General features: G+C 39.3%; 1 long non-coding RNA gene across 1 annotated transcript; it reads right to left on the bottom strand.

The window, feature by feature from the left end:
- Positions 1-5,428: 5,428 nt before the first annotated feature.
- Positions 5,429-7,116, bottom strand: LOC137995459 (uncharacterized). The gene is made up of 2 exons (XR_011122269.1): positions 6,567-7,116; positions 5,429-5,756 (listed from the first exon to the last, which is right to left on the bottom strand). It is a non-coding gene; the product is annotated as an uncharacterized lncRNA (long non-coding RNA).
- Positions 7,117-12,500: the final 5,384 nt, after the last annotated feature.

The raw sequence follows: 12,500 nt of genomic DNA, 5'->3' as shown, positions 1-12,500 counted from the left end.
CTCTTATTTGCACTTCATTTTCGCATTCTGTTATTTTTATTGTTCGTATGTTAACATTTAGCTTTTTACCTTTCATTCCATTGTTTCAGAAATTGTATAAATGTCGAATTTTTATCCATGAACTTGAACTTGAAAATGACCGTAAAATGGTCGAAACGTCGTTTTTCTTCTTCACTATTGTTCGTTTTTATAACTAAATATTTTACTAAAAACTTCAAGTATTACTTCGTAGAAGTTAGAAATCCTTTGTTTTTACGAAGATTCACATTAAAATTGTGAAACATCTGCTAAAATGCTATTTTAAACATATCTTTATTATTCTTGTTGCTTCAAATCGCCAAATGTACCGTTTGAAATCGTCACTGCACGTATTCTTATTCCGGAATAGCTAGGGTCAATCGAACGCACCCTAAGTGCATACAAACTTCTGTTTGTAATGCAATTCCGGTATATCTTTGAAAGTGTGCCGATTACGGCTGAACGGAGGATATTGACAGTATATAATGAAAGGCCTCCGGGATGAACTAGAGCAAGTACTCTGAAGTCGCATTTTATCATTTTCATAGTTAACTCCCATTAATTGAGTATTGTTTTGCGTGGCTCAAAACCACCCTGGACATAGATATTCACGGAGAACCGCAATGAAAAATTAACTTCAAACTCCAAATTAAAGAAGTAAATGTTCAGAAAAGTGAGTCTCAAGACATAGGATCCGATTTCCTTGTCGTCAACAGCGATTATCACTATATTAAGGAAATAAACTTCTAAAATTATTGAAATACGGTTCACCCGTAAGAGTAATTGATAACATTGAGTACAATTTCAAATCCCGAGTTTGACGCTGTCAAGTGGAATTTGAGCTTCATAAAGAAGTCTTATTTTAGGTGTTTAATACCGTATAAATATATTTACAGTTCTTTTTGTTTGTTCTCCTGTTTTGCCTTCACCGTCATCCGGGATAATAAGTGGATCGGATGAAGTATAACTTCCTTTATTTGAAACTTCTTAAGCAAACTCGTAACCTCCAAGTGACTTTAGTGGTCATCTTTATGGGTTTCCGTGGTTAAGGTGACATGACTAAAGCTCCACTTGTTTCTCAATCTTCAGCAGTAAATTTTGACCTTCAAAGGAAAAATTGCAAACAAAAAGATGTTTTGACGGAAGGACAGGAAATAGTGAGCGTGAGGACGTGGATGGAGATGGAATTCTTACAAGCCACGCGCAAACTTTGGCGCAATTACAAAGCCTTTTCCTTGCCGTAGGTATTTTTCAACCATTAGATTTTAAATGAATATGGAGGTATTTTGTGACGTTGCACAGCGATCAGCACTTTACAAGGGTCGATAATTAAAAAAAAAACAAACCGCATACATAGCTGGGATAAAATACTTTAAGTTATTTACGGTCAACAACCAATAGGATTCTTTACTACAGCTAAATGTTAGTAGATGTTTATTAATGTATCGAATGCTTTTACTTGTAATAATTCGTCGTCCCTCATAGATTTCTCAATGATACAGTTGGGAAGTCGACGTTCAACTGGGAGTGACATGAGTTCCCTGAGATTGGAATCTGTTGTTTTGTTCTCGCAGAATTAGCATACGTACGTGTTCGTCTTTGGGCTGGCGTAAATAATAGCTCTCAACCTCAAGAGAGGCGGGATGATAGCGAAAGTACTGACCTCCCACAATTGTGGTTCGGGTCCAATTCACAGAAAACGTGTTACATTGTTTTTTGTTTTTTTTTTTTTTTTTTGGCGTCGCACGTAGTTTGAGTTTGCTGGTTCTCTACTCTGATCCGAGATGTTTTTCTCTGGGTACTCCAGTTTTCCCCTCTCCTCAAAAACCAGCCTACAACATGACATGATTTCTGTATATAGATGTACGGTGCAGTCCCCAATCAGTACCCCAGGACTAAATACAGTTAAAATAAATCTCGTTATTATTGTTATTAAGGCAGATTTTCTTGTTGGTGGGTTCTTAATTTCGCTACCTCAGAAAACCCCTTTTTGAGGACGGGGGAAATCCAGTTTTCTCTGTCATGTCTTCATAAGCACTTGAATTCCTTAACTCTATATGCTGAAAAGTTGAGGGCTGTTAATTTGCCCATCTTCTGAGCCTTGTTTAGAAGTATGCATGCGTTAACTGACCTAGCAAATCTATCGGCAAACGAGTCTCACCTTCCTTTCGGTTTAGCTGGTGATCGCGTTGGTCTTTTTGTTTTTCGTCGGCATCTTTTCGTTCGATACCTTGTTCCAACGATGATACAGGGACTTCGTTTTGAACGTGCTGCCAGTATTTCATCAGACTGTTGATGATGTGAAACTTGGTTGTTGTCTCCATACGCAGTATATAAAAAATCTTGGCATGTCTCGTTTAGAAACAATATAACCAGTAGGCAAAAGAAAAGAATATTCATGATCTTAGTCGCCATTAAAACTGCGCGGAGCGAGATCTAGATTGTCAATTCAGATATCGTTGGTTTGTTCTGGCCAAGGAAAGCGAAAAAATGCCGCTTTTCTATTGATACCAAGCTGTGGGTATTTTCCTTATATAGTCGGAGGTTCAAGAGGTTAGTTTTTGTTTTGCTGGCATACGTAGCTACCGCTAAAAAATACCTTATAATACGATCGCACTGGTTTTAACTACTTAAAATACCACAAATTTGATTTCTTTCCCCGAAAAAAAAAAACGCCTTACAAAGTTTTTTCCTGTTTCTCAGTTTCCCTTGGGAAAGTTTTAACAAATCTAAAGACGCTTTTGACAGTACTGTTCTAGTATAATCGCAGAGTCAGTGAAATCTCAGTGTTTGTAATCTTGTAGTCGACTTCAGGAAATCTTAAGAGTTAGCGGTAATTTACACAATAGATCCAGTATTAGCATGAAAGTGATTTTAACTACTTAAAATACCGCAAATTTGATTTCTTTCCCCGAAAAAAAAAACGTGTTACACGGTTTTTTCCTGTTTTTCAGTTTGCTTTGGGCACGTTTAACATTTCAATTTGAATAAATCTTGAAACGCTTTTGACAGGACTGTTCTGGTAAGTAGGCAGGGTCAGTGAAATCCAAGTGTCTGTAATCTTGTAGTGGACTTCAGGAAATCTTTAAGAGTTAGCGGTAATTTAGACAATAGATCCAGTATTAGCATGAAACGAGCTTGATTTTCGCTTATATTATTATATTATTAAATTAGACAGTAATTATAAGTTTAAACGGGATTAGTAAATGTTATGTCGGTTGTTTAAGAAAGTAAGTGTAAAATAACCCCAAAACATCCCATTTCCGGTTCAACTGAAAGTTCGGCGAAAAACCGCTTTACCAGAGTGACGACATTCCTCTGCGTTTTAATAGAAGAGCGACTGGGCAGTTTAAGCAAAGACGACTGCTACGTAAAGCAGCGACAACGCGCCACAAAGCAAGAACATCATTGGTCAAAAATGGAAAAATAATCGTGCAGCATGAATTTCCATGCGTTTCTTTGCCTTATTCCACAAAAACAACAGCGTGCAATCACCAAGTTTTAGGTTTTGATGACAACGTGAGCAAGTCACAATGAACCATTTATTTTCTATTTTCACTTTAAAACCTTTCGTACCCATCCAGTTACAGAATAATTCGCCCAGATAGATGGTTTGCAACCATTCTCTAGAGACACAGATAACAAAGGTGTAAAGGCTCCGGCGGCCAAAAAGCTTCAACATTTGCTAAAACATCAGTTCGATTTTGTTGAACAGCGATGTTGAAACAGTTTGCTCCCCCCCACCCCCCCCCCCCTACTTCAACCGTGTTGAAACACGTTGAATCGAAGTTGAATCGATGTTGAAACTGTTTGCTTCCCCAGCCCCCTCCCCCGCCTTCAACCGTGTTGAAACACGTTGAATCGTTGAGACCGTTTGCTTCCTCACCCCTCCCCCCTTCAACCTTGTTGAAACACGTTAAATCGATGTTGAAGCAGTTTGCTTCCCCACCCCCTCCCCCTTCAACCGTGTTGAAACACGTTGAATCGAAGTTGAATCAATGTTGAAACTGTTTGCTCACTGTAGCAGTCAAAATCATTCAACAAAATAGAACGGACGTTGAAAAGCCACGAACGAAAGGAGCTAATGAGAGATCTTTTGTTTTCGTCCACCGACATGGCGGCAATGACGTAACGTGAAAACCACTCCGACCTATTGTATCATGAACAAGACGGAATAATCGCCTAATCCCTTCTATTACATAACTATCGACTGGGTCGGAGAAAGGCATAAAACTATAATCTAGCAAAAAAGGAGGACTTTTGGTCAAGAATCTGAGGTATGAGAAGCTATTGTCAAGCTATTGTCAACTGAAAAGATGACTGAGTTCTTTTTGTTCCTTCTCGAAATTTGTTGTACAAAAATGCGGGGGCGCCGTAGCGTGAGGAAAGAAAAAAAAGGAATCGAAAGAAGGAAGGATATGCACGAGCGGAAATATTAACACCAATGAAGTGATTAAGAGCATTCAATTCCGGAAATCTTTCACATGCGAAGTTTATTTTGGCGCAAGGAGATAAATCGAAGGCGAAAATTCGATTCGTGACACCATTTCACAAAATCCCCTCGTTCCTTTAGAAGAAATTCCATGTGAAAGTATAGACCTGTTTTTGAACGTTAGGCACACAACTTGGAAAACTTAGAAACCAGGAATACCAAAAGGGTTTTGATTACTTTACCGTGAAGGAGAATAGATTCCTTTGTGCCCAGGTCATCTTAGACTGAACCAGTCAGTTACTTATTTATCTTCCGTGTGACGCATTTACCAGTTCAGCGCTAGCTGAGTAACCTCTACTTCTGAGGGCCACTGACAAACTACCAAAAAACTAAGAATAAATCACCTCCTCTTACATAACAACCTTCATTTGAGGTTAAAGTATTTTTTTTAAAAACGCCACTTTTGCAAATGAGTCATCTCAAGATTCTTCTTGAAACCGGGTAAAGTAAAAAAAAAAAAGCAATACTTGCTTACGAGCCCGTGGTCCAACACGCTGGAGCCTATCCCCGGTTTCATGCATGAAGCGACTAGGAGTATTTCTACTCCCCCCTGGATGGGATGCCAGTCCGTCGCAGGGTTACACCAAGCATTAAATTCGCTAGTACCTATTTATAAACCTGGGTAGAGAGAGGCACCGTGAGAGTAAAGTGTCTTGCCCAAGAACGCAACACAATGTCCCCGGCCAGGACCCGAACCCGGACCACTCGATCCGGAGTCGAGCGCACTAACCATAAGGCCTGTAACGCGACTCCCCGGTAAAAACGGCTTCAAATGAATAAATTTCATTAGGACTGACCTCACTCTATTTGAGGGGTTGAAATGCAAATAATTTGGCTTAACGTCCCTTTTTTCTGTGAGGATGAGTTCGTGAATACATTTCAGCAAAACTTAAAAACAAACATTCCTTTCAATCCTAATTATTTTGCCACGTTTATTTTTCTGTTTTACACAACTTCAGAGAAACAGTCCTGCGTTAAGGGAAACTGATAGGCTTTCGTTTGATAAACAAACTCTTTGTGAAATATTAAGTAAAATGTTGATATCGTATTCTTGTGTCTTTTTCATTCTTAACCCCTGAGACGTTTGCTCGTTGCAGTTTCCACCTCGTCGAGTTGGTAAAATAACACTGGTACCAGCACTCATGATCAGCGATAGCTTTCAGTCCCCTAGAAAAGTCTATTCCTCTCTCGACGACCAAGTTTAGATGACTGATCCTTCTCCAGATGCGATCGGCTCGTCAGAAATCTATCAAAGAATATAATTAAACTCGCTACAAAAAAAAATGTTTTCACTATTGATGTTCTTCAAGCCCAACCGTCGAAATTTGACCTTTTTTTTAGCCAATCAGAACAGCCGCTAATAATCAAATGAACCAATCACCTTTCAACATCTGTAATTGCAAAGGAACCAATCACAGCGTGTAGCAATTGCATGCAGCCGGTGCTAAGGTACTACTGGTTTTGTGTACGCCATTGACGGATTGAATGAAATGCGAAAATTTTAAGGAAGTCCGTCTTCATGTCAAAGCAACCTTAAGATTACTTTCCATACTTAATTGAAAATCACTTTAACAAGGGCTCACATGAATAAGAAAAAGATTTTAAACTTCTGAGTAAAACACATTTTTTAAAAAATCGACGGTAATATTCTACGTTATTACACGTTTTCGAGGTAAAATTCGAAACTACAGGCCCGAACGATTTTTCATTTGCTTTGCGAAAAGAAAAGGTCAACCGCAAAGCTTGGACGAGTGCAACAGACGTTCGAGAATTTATGTGAAAATGACTTCAGAGGAGCCGATGTCTTGCCGCAGGGAAGGCCAACAATTTTTTTTTGTCAGGATTCCAATATAAAACAAAAAATTGCGTTTGCCATTTTTCTTTCTTTCCGAAAATTGGATGTTCGTGACATTTTTTTTGTAGGCTAGTGCGACCCGGCCCAAAAGCATGATGCATGTCAAAACGAGGAGTAACGTAATGTGTGATAAACTAATTATTTTAATTTAAAGAGCCTAAGGCAATATGAACAAAAAAAGCATTGTCTTATCATTTTTACCTGAACATTCTTCGTGAGTCCTCGTCCTCGTCTGCCACATCTTTTCATTCTGTAACGAGTGCCGATAATACAAGAGGCTCGTTTGAACCCGCGAGAAGATTTAGGAATTTCGTGTGATGATGATAAAACGCTTTTCTTGTAACTGCGAGAAATACCGGACTTGACAAGAAATAAGAGGGCGATAAAAAGGAGAACAACGAAATTTTTTGACAACATGGTGGTTTTCTTGCGTTATTTGACCTTGGGCATGAAAGTTAAAGCTTTGGCGACTGCATGAAGCCGCTCTCTACTCATTTTATATCCTTCAGTCGTTTTTCAGCATCTTCACATTATGATACTGAAAAGAAACTCTCTTATCGTTCTTAAATAATTGAATTTATCTAAGATAACTTGTCAAAGGTAAGATAAGGATGGCTTGGTATTATCCTTTGTTTGCTCTCGATTGGAAGGTCTCCGTTTTTCCTGTGTTTCGTCCTTGTGCTTTTTTTATAGAGAACAAAACGTTGTTTGACTTTTATTTGTTCTAAGCGGAATTGATTAAGAAAAGCGTGCAAGCTCTCATCCTATTTCCAACCTTTTTCCGACGCACAGATCACATTTTAGATAAAAAAGCCTTTCAGGAAATAAACTCATGCATATATGGTGCGTGGGGTCACCAAATTTCAATTCATCCTCTTTGGCTCTTCATAGCTGAGGTACGTAGATGTCTTCTCGTCTTGTGTGTTTCATGTAAATCGTAAGAAAATAGTTCGTCCTTTCATTTCTGCCAAAAAGGCAATGGCAACTGATTTACATTAATGTTGTAGGTAAACTTTCAATTAATTGATAGATAATACTGACGATGACAGCCTCGAGCGCGTATTCCTCGTATCAGCTTAATTAGTGGAGGTTTAGATTGAAATGATAATTATTCCGCCTTTCAAACTCATTTTTTTCTCCCGGAAGAAAATTGCGCTTTAGGTTTGGTGACTAGCAATGTCCCCTTGGAATCGTGTAAAATGTTCTTTTGCCTGTCTCTGTTGTGTTCACTTGGAGACATAGTGGGAGAATAGTTTGTGAAGAAATCTCATCATGTGCTGTTTTAGCACCAACTTTCCGTTCGGATGAGGGCCGAATGCTGCGGTTCGGATTCATCTTCCATGCACTGGAGTTGTCAACCGTCTTCTCCCTCAGAATCCTAATCTCTTGTGGTAAATCAAGCGCCCCCACGTTCTTTTTCATTTCCTACTTTTGGAAAGAATCTCCGCCACCCCAGGTTTTGCGGTTATATGATAAGGGAGAATTTCTTAGTATTGGCTTTTATTAAAATACTGCCGGTATTAGTGCTTCTGTTTTGTTTTGTTTTGTTTTTTGTTTTTTTTTTGTTTTTTCCTCACAACATATATTTTTCCGAGGAGAGCAGCGAATGCGATAACTGAAAAAAATAAGGACATCTTTCTTCAAATTTAGAGTTGGAATTGGTGAGATGACTGAGCTAGAGCATGATTGAAAGTGTTTTGCTAATCCCTTTTTGATTTTCCTTTTCGTTGTCTTTTTGTAATTAAACGAGTTTCTTATCTTCAAAAAGTTGGAATACCGAAGTCAAATAGAAGGAAAGATTGTAAAAAAAACCTATCGCAACAGGTGAGCTTTTCAACGATTTTCCTTTCAAAATTTCCGTTTTGCTACTGACAGCGACGCTGTTCACTATTCAAACAAACACCTGTTGGGTGACGTGATTAACGGAAATGATTTACGAATGTCTTTTTTTCTACACAGCTAAATTAAAATGTATGCTATAGTTGATCGCTTCTGTGTAGAATGACTGAATTTAATTGGTGTATCCCTGGTTTCGCGATGTTCTGCTGATATGAATGTTTCACTGTGGTGTAACTGTCTGTATAGACCTGTAAAGTTTCTGACCTTTCAAGTTACGGCACCAAAAGAACGCTTTGGTGTTAATTTGAATTTTCACCATCATTTGTCAACCGAAGAACACCGTATACATATCACCATCTCATTTAGTTTGAAAGGTACTGGTATAATGAATGATCATGAATCTGTTATGACTAAACGAAGACATTGATGTTGATAATTCCCGCCGCATCAAACCAGTCGGTTGGGCGTCTTTGACAACTCATAATGAATTCTATTCAACGCAGCTCAAAGGGAAATTATTTCATTATCTAGCACACAAAGATTTCATTTTATTTTTAATCAATATGTCATTTCATTCCAATGTGAACTTATCAACTACTGCACGTACTAAGCTTTAAGTTCATAACAGTAATACTTCGGACAAACACAAGGCTCTCGTAAAATTTTTCACGTCTCGAAAAATCCTGTCCTTCATGACATGCTTTCTCAAGTTCTTGTCTTGACAGAAATCTCAGGCAGCTCCGTTATTTTGGTCGTTCTTGGTTCTTGGTGTTCCTTCTTCGATGAATCATGATCTAGGTCATATCTTCCCGTCGCTCAGCTCCGTTCGCTCGAAATTTCTTCATCTCCTATAAAGGTGACCTGGAAATATAATCAACTAATTCGGTCACGGTTATGGCTCGTATATACATGGAGGCATATAATTGCGGGGCAACTAGGGTACCCAAAGTAAATGCACAACGATCCTCGAAAACAATTCAATTCGCAGGTGATACATTGACAAGGGAACTTCTGACTCAGGGTTCAAAAAGCAAAGAACACTAAAACAATGCACCGCTACTGAGGAAAAAATAATAGACTTTGCTCGGTTTTTACAAAATTGACTTGCAGCGACATAATACTACACTGGCAGTGTCTCATCTGCAATGAAAGGACTAACATCTCATCCCCAAAGCGGAGAGCTGCTTTATTCTGCTATAGCTAAAGCACATTTCTCAAGATCATTTACGAGTTCCAGGTGGTTCCCATGCTCGCGCAACACTGATGATGTGTACAAATGTTTGCAACATACATCAAGCATATTTTTAGACGGACGCGTAAGTAGAATGACTGCCCAAGAGCCCGGAAAAAGATCCAAAACAACACACGCGTTGTTATTTTGTCCTTCAGTTTTGTCCGCTCTGATCTTAAGTTATGATCTCCAGAACACCTTCATTCAACATCTTTTAGCAAGTATTGTGCACTCGTTTACCACCAGAGTCAGTTGAGACACCGGCGATATTGGATAAAAAGGGTTACTTGTGTGTGGTTAGACGGACCAAAATTCAACCACATTTAGAATGAACTCTCCCGCGACGAAGAAAGTTCGGATTCCACGTTATATACTTTTCCCATAAAGGCCAAAATTATTACAAGTTACGACAACTGTGACGGTTGTTATATATTAGAAACATACCTGATTGTTTGTCCTATAGTTCCTTTTACTTCCTCGCTTGCATCTTTTAAGTCGGTATCGTGTCCCTACAATTACACATGGTTGTGAATTTCGAGGGCGCAATTTAAAATTTTCAGTGAGTGACACAGCGTTGTTTTCCGTTGAACACAAGACAGGCTGGAGAAAACATTGACTTATAAGAAGGGCAACTAAAGAAACAGTTCCTAGAAGCATATTATGCAAGATGCAAATTTGTTGCGAAATTTGTCGATAGGCAGTCACCTCTAATCATGAATTGAGAGAAGTTCTGGTTTTCGTGGCTTTTTATGAATTGGGCCGATACATTATTATGCAAAAGCAATGCAATGTATTTTGTCTTCTTTAATACTAACAGCGAGAAAATCGCTTGATTTCCACATGTCGGCTTAGCAATTAAGACTTGCACAAATTTTCCAGTTGTCGTGGCATGGGTTATTAATTTTTTAATTAACTTTTGATCATATAGCTGGTTTTAATAAAGCTCTTTTTCCAAGTAAAGCATTATTCGCGGGATATTGACAAGGTCACACCTTTAATAGTTTAAAAATAAGAGTTTGAGGACTTTGTAAGAGCTATAGAATCATTGAACAGTCAGGTCAGGTGTTCACCAAAAGCGTTGAGCAGGAATGACTCACACGTCTTTTCATATATTTGTAAACTGAAAATCCCCGGCCATTGTGTGTCACTTTACTGAGTGCAGCACAACCGACAATTTCCCAACGGTCAAGTCGATGGCTGAGGCGTAGAAGAATAAATGTCCGCAAGTTGTTTTCAAGTATTTTGTTTCCTTTAATCCCCTCTTAAATCGATTATAAATAATTCTCCCTTTCCCAGGAATCTTTTACGTACTGGCCACGCTTGAGCAATCAAGATGATCGAGGAGGGCATTCAGTTTGATCATTTGACTTGCTTAGTTACTTTAACTTTATAACTTTATTAACGTCAATCATGCACTATTTGCCAAAGGAAGAAACAACTAAAAGCTTGGGATCATCTCTACTGATTTGTCGGCTTTGACAATTCTAAATGCTGTTATTTCATAAAATTGGCAATGCTGTAAGATAGATAGCTTACCCAAGAGGTTATGGATATATTCCACGCCTTAGGATAGTAGAGGGTAATGAAATTTGTTGCTTGATAAGTGAATTAGTTTTTTTCAATATCACTGAAAGGCAAAACGTCGTAAGGGTTTAAGCTTAATGACACCCTTGAGCACACATTTCATGAAAAGCTAGTACCTATAGCAAAATTGTGGACTCAAGCGGGGACTGGTCTTCATTTGATGACAGTTAAATCCGTACATGGTGACGCTTTTTTGGAAGTAGTCGACAAGCCAAAGGCATATGATGATAAGACACTGGACCACAATGCCCACGGGTCTGAGGTCGTGGCCTCTAAAACCCGCCGCACACGGTGAGGAAGGAGCTGAGCACACTGCCTGGCGAGGCGGTTTGCTCACCCGTTTCCTCACGTGTGCGGGGAAACCGTGGTGAGAAATTCGCCTCGCGAGGCCGTGAGGATAAAATCAAACATGTTTGATATTTTTGGCCTCGCGAGGCAAATTCCTCGCTGTTTGCGGCCATAGTGAGAATCGAGCTGAGCTCGGTCAAGCAAGCATTCAATAAAATACATGGCATTCTTACGTAGCATCAGTGGCGTCGGAAATTCTTTCTCCGACGCCATCTTGAACTACTGAAGTCACCTGAGAACGCCATGTATTTTATTGAATGCTCGAATGACCGAGCTCAGCTCGATTCTCACGATGGCCGCACATAGTGAGAAATTTGCCTCGCGAGGCCAAAAATATCAAACATGTTTGATTTTATCCTCATGGCCTCGCGAGGCGAATTTCTCACCACGGTTTCCCCGCACGCGTGAGGAAACGGGTGAGCAAACCGCCTCGCGAGGCAGTTTACTCAGCTCTTTCCTCGCTGTGTGCGGCGGGCTAAAGGCATCAACGTACGGATCAACACTCAAGAGCTGGAATTAACAGGGAACTAACTTCAAGAAAGTGATGTGCATGTACTGACTTCCTGAAGTGGTAATGATTAACTGGTGTTCCTACTGTCTTCTCGCAAAAAGGTGGAATTCCACTGTCGCGACTTTTTACGCGCCAATGCGTACGTAAACTTGAATTAGCTTTACTTGCGTAAATAAAGTAGAGACGATGTTTGGGTAGCTATGCGTCAAGAGGTTCAACTTTCTCGTTTACGCGTACCTACACTCATATACAGCGTCGCTATATTGTATTTGCGCACGTAAAGCCAATTCAAGTTTACCTGCGCATGAGAGCGTAACTCCACTTTGAAAAAAAGTTAGGGCCACAATTGCTGATCCCACATCAGTTCTCTTTCTCTAGAACGTTTGTGGATTTCATTCAACATTGCATGGCATATGCTTCTGAACTGTAGGACAGCTATTTGGCTTCACAGCAGTAAGAGTAGTGGAGATCCATTTTAATATGCTCTTCAGGAAAAGGTACTATGCAAATATCTTACACATGAATTATTTTCCGAGTTATTAGAAAACGAACTGTGAGCTATACAGGTGTTTATTTCTGCTCCAAACTGAGAAAAAATAGAAGGTACAGGTGTTTGAAAAGC

Source organism: Montipora foliosa, chromosome 3, assembly GCF_036669935.1.
Source record: "Montipora foliosa isolate CH-2021 chromosome 3, ASM3666993v2, whole genome shotgun sequence".
NCBI classification, from domain to species: domain Eukaryota; kingdom Metazoa; phylum Cnidaria; class Anthozoa; order Scleractinia; family Acroporidae; genus Montipora; species Montipora foliosa.
This window is presented reverse-complemented; position numbering and strand designations above follow the sequence as displayed.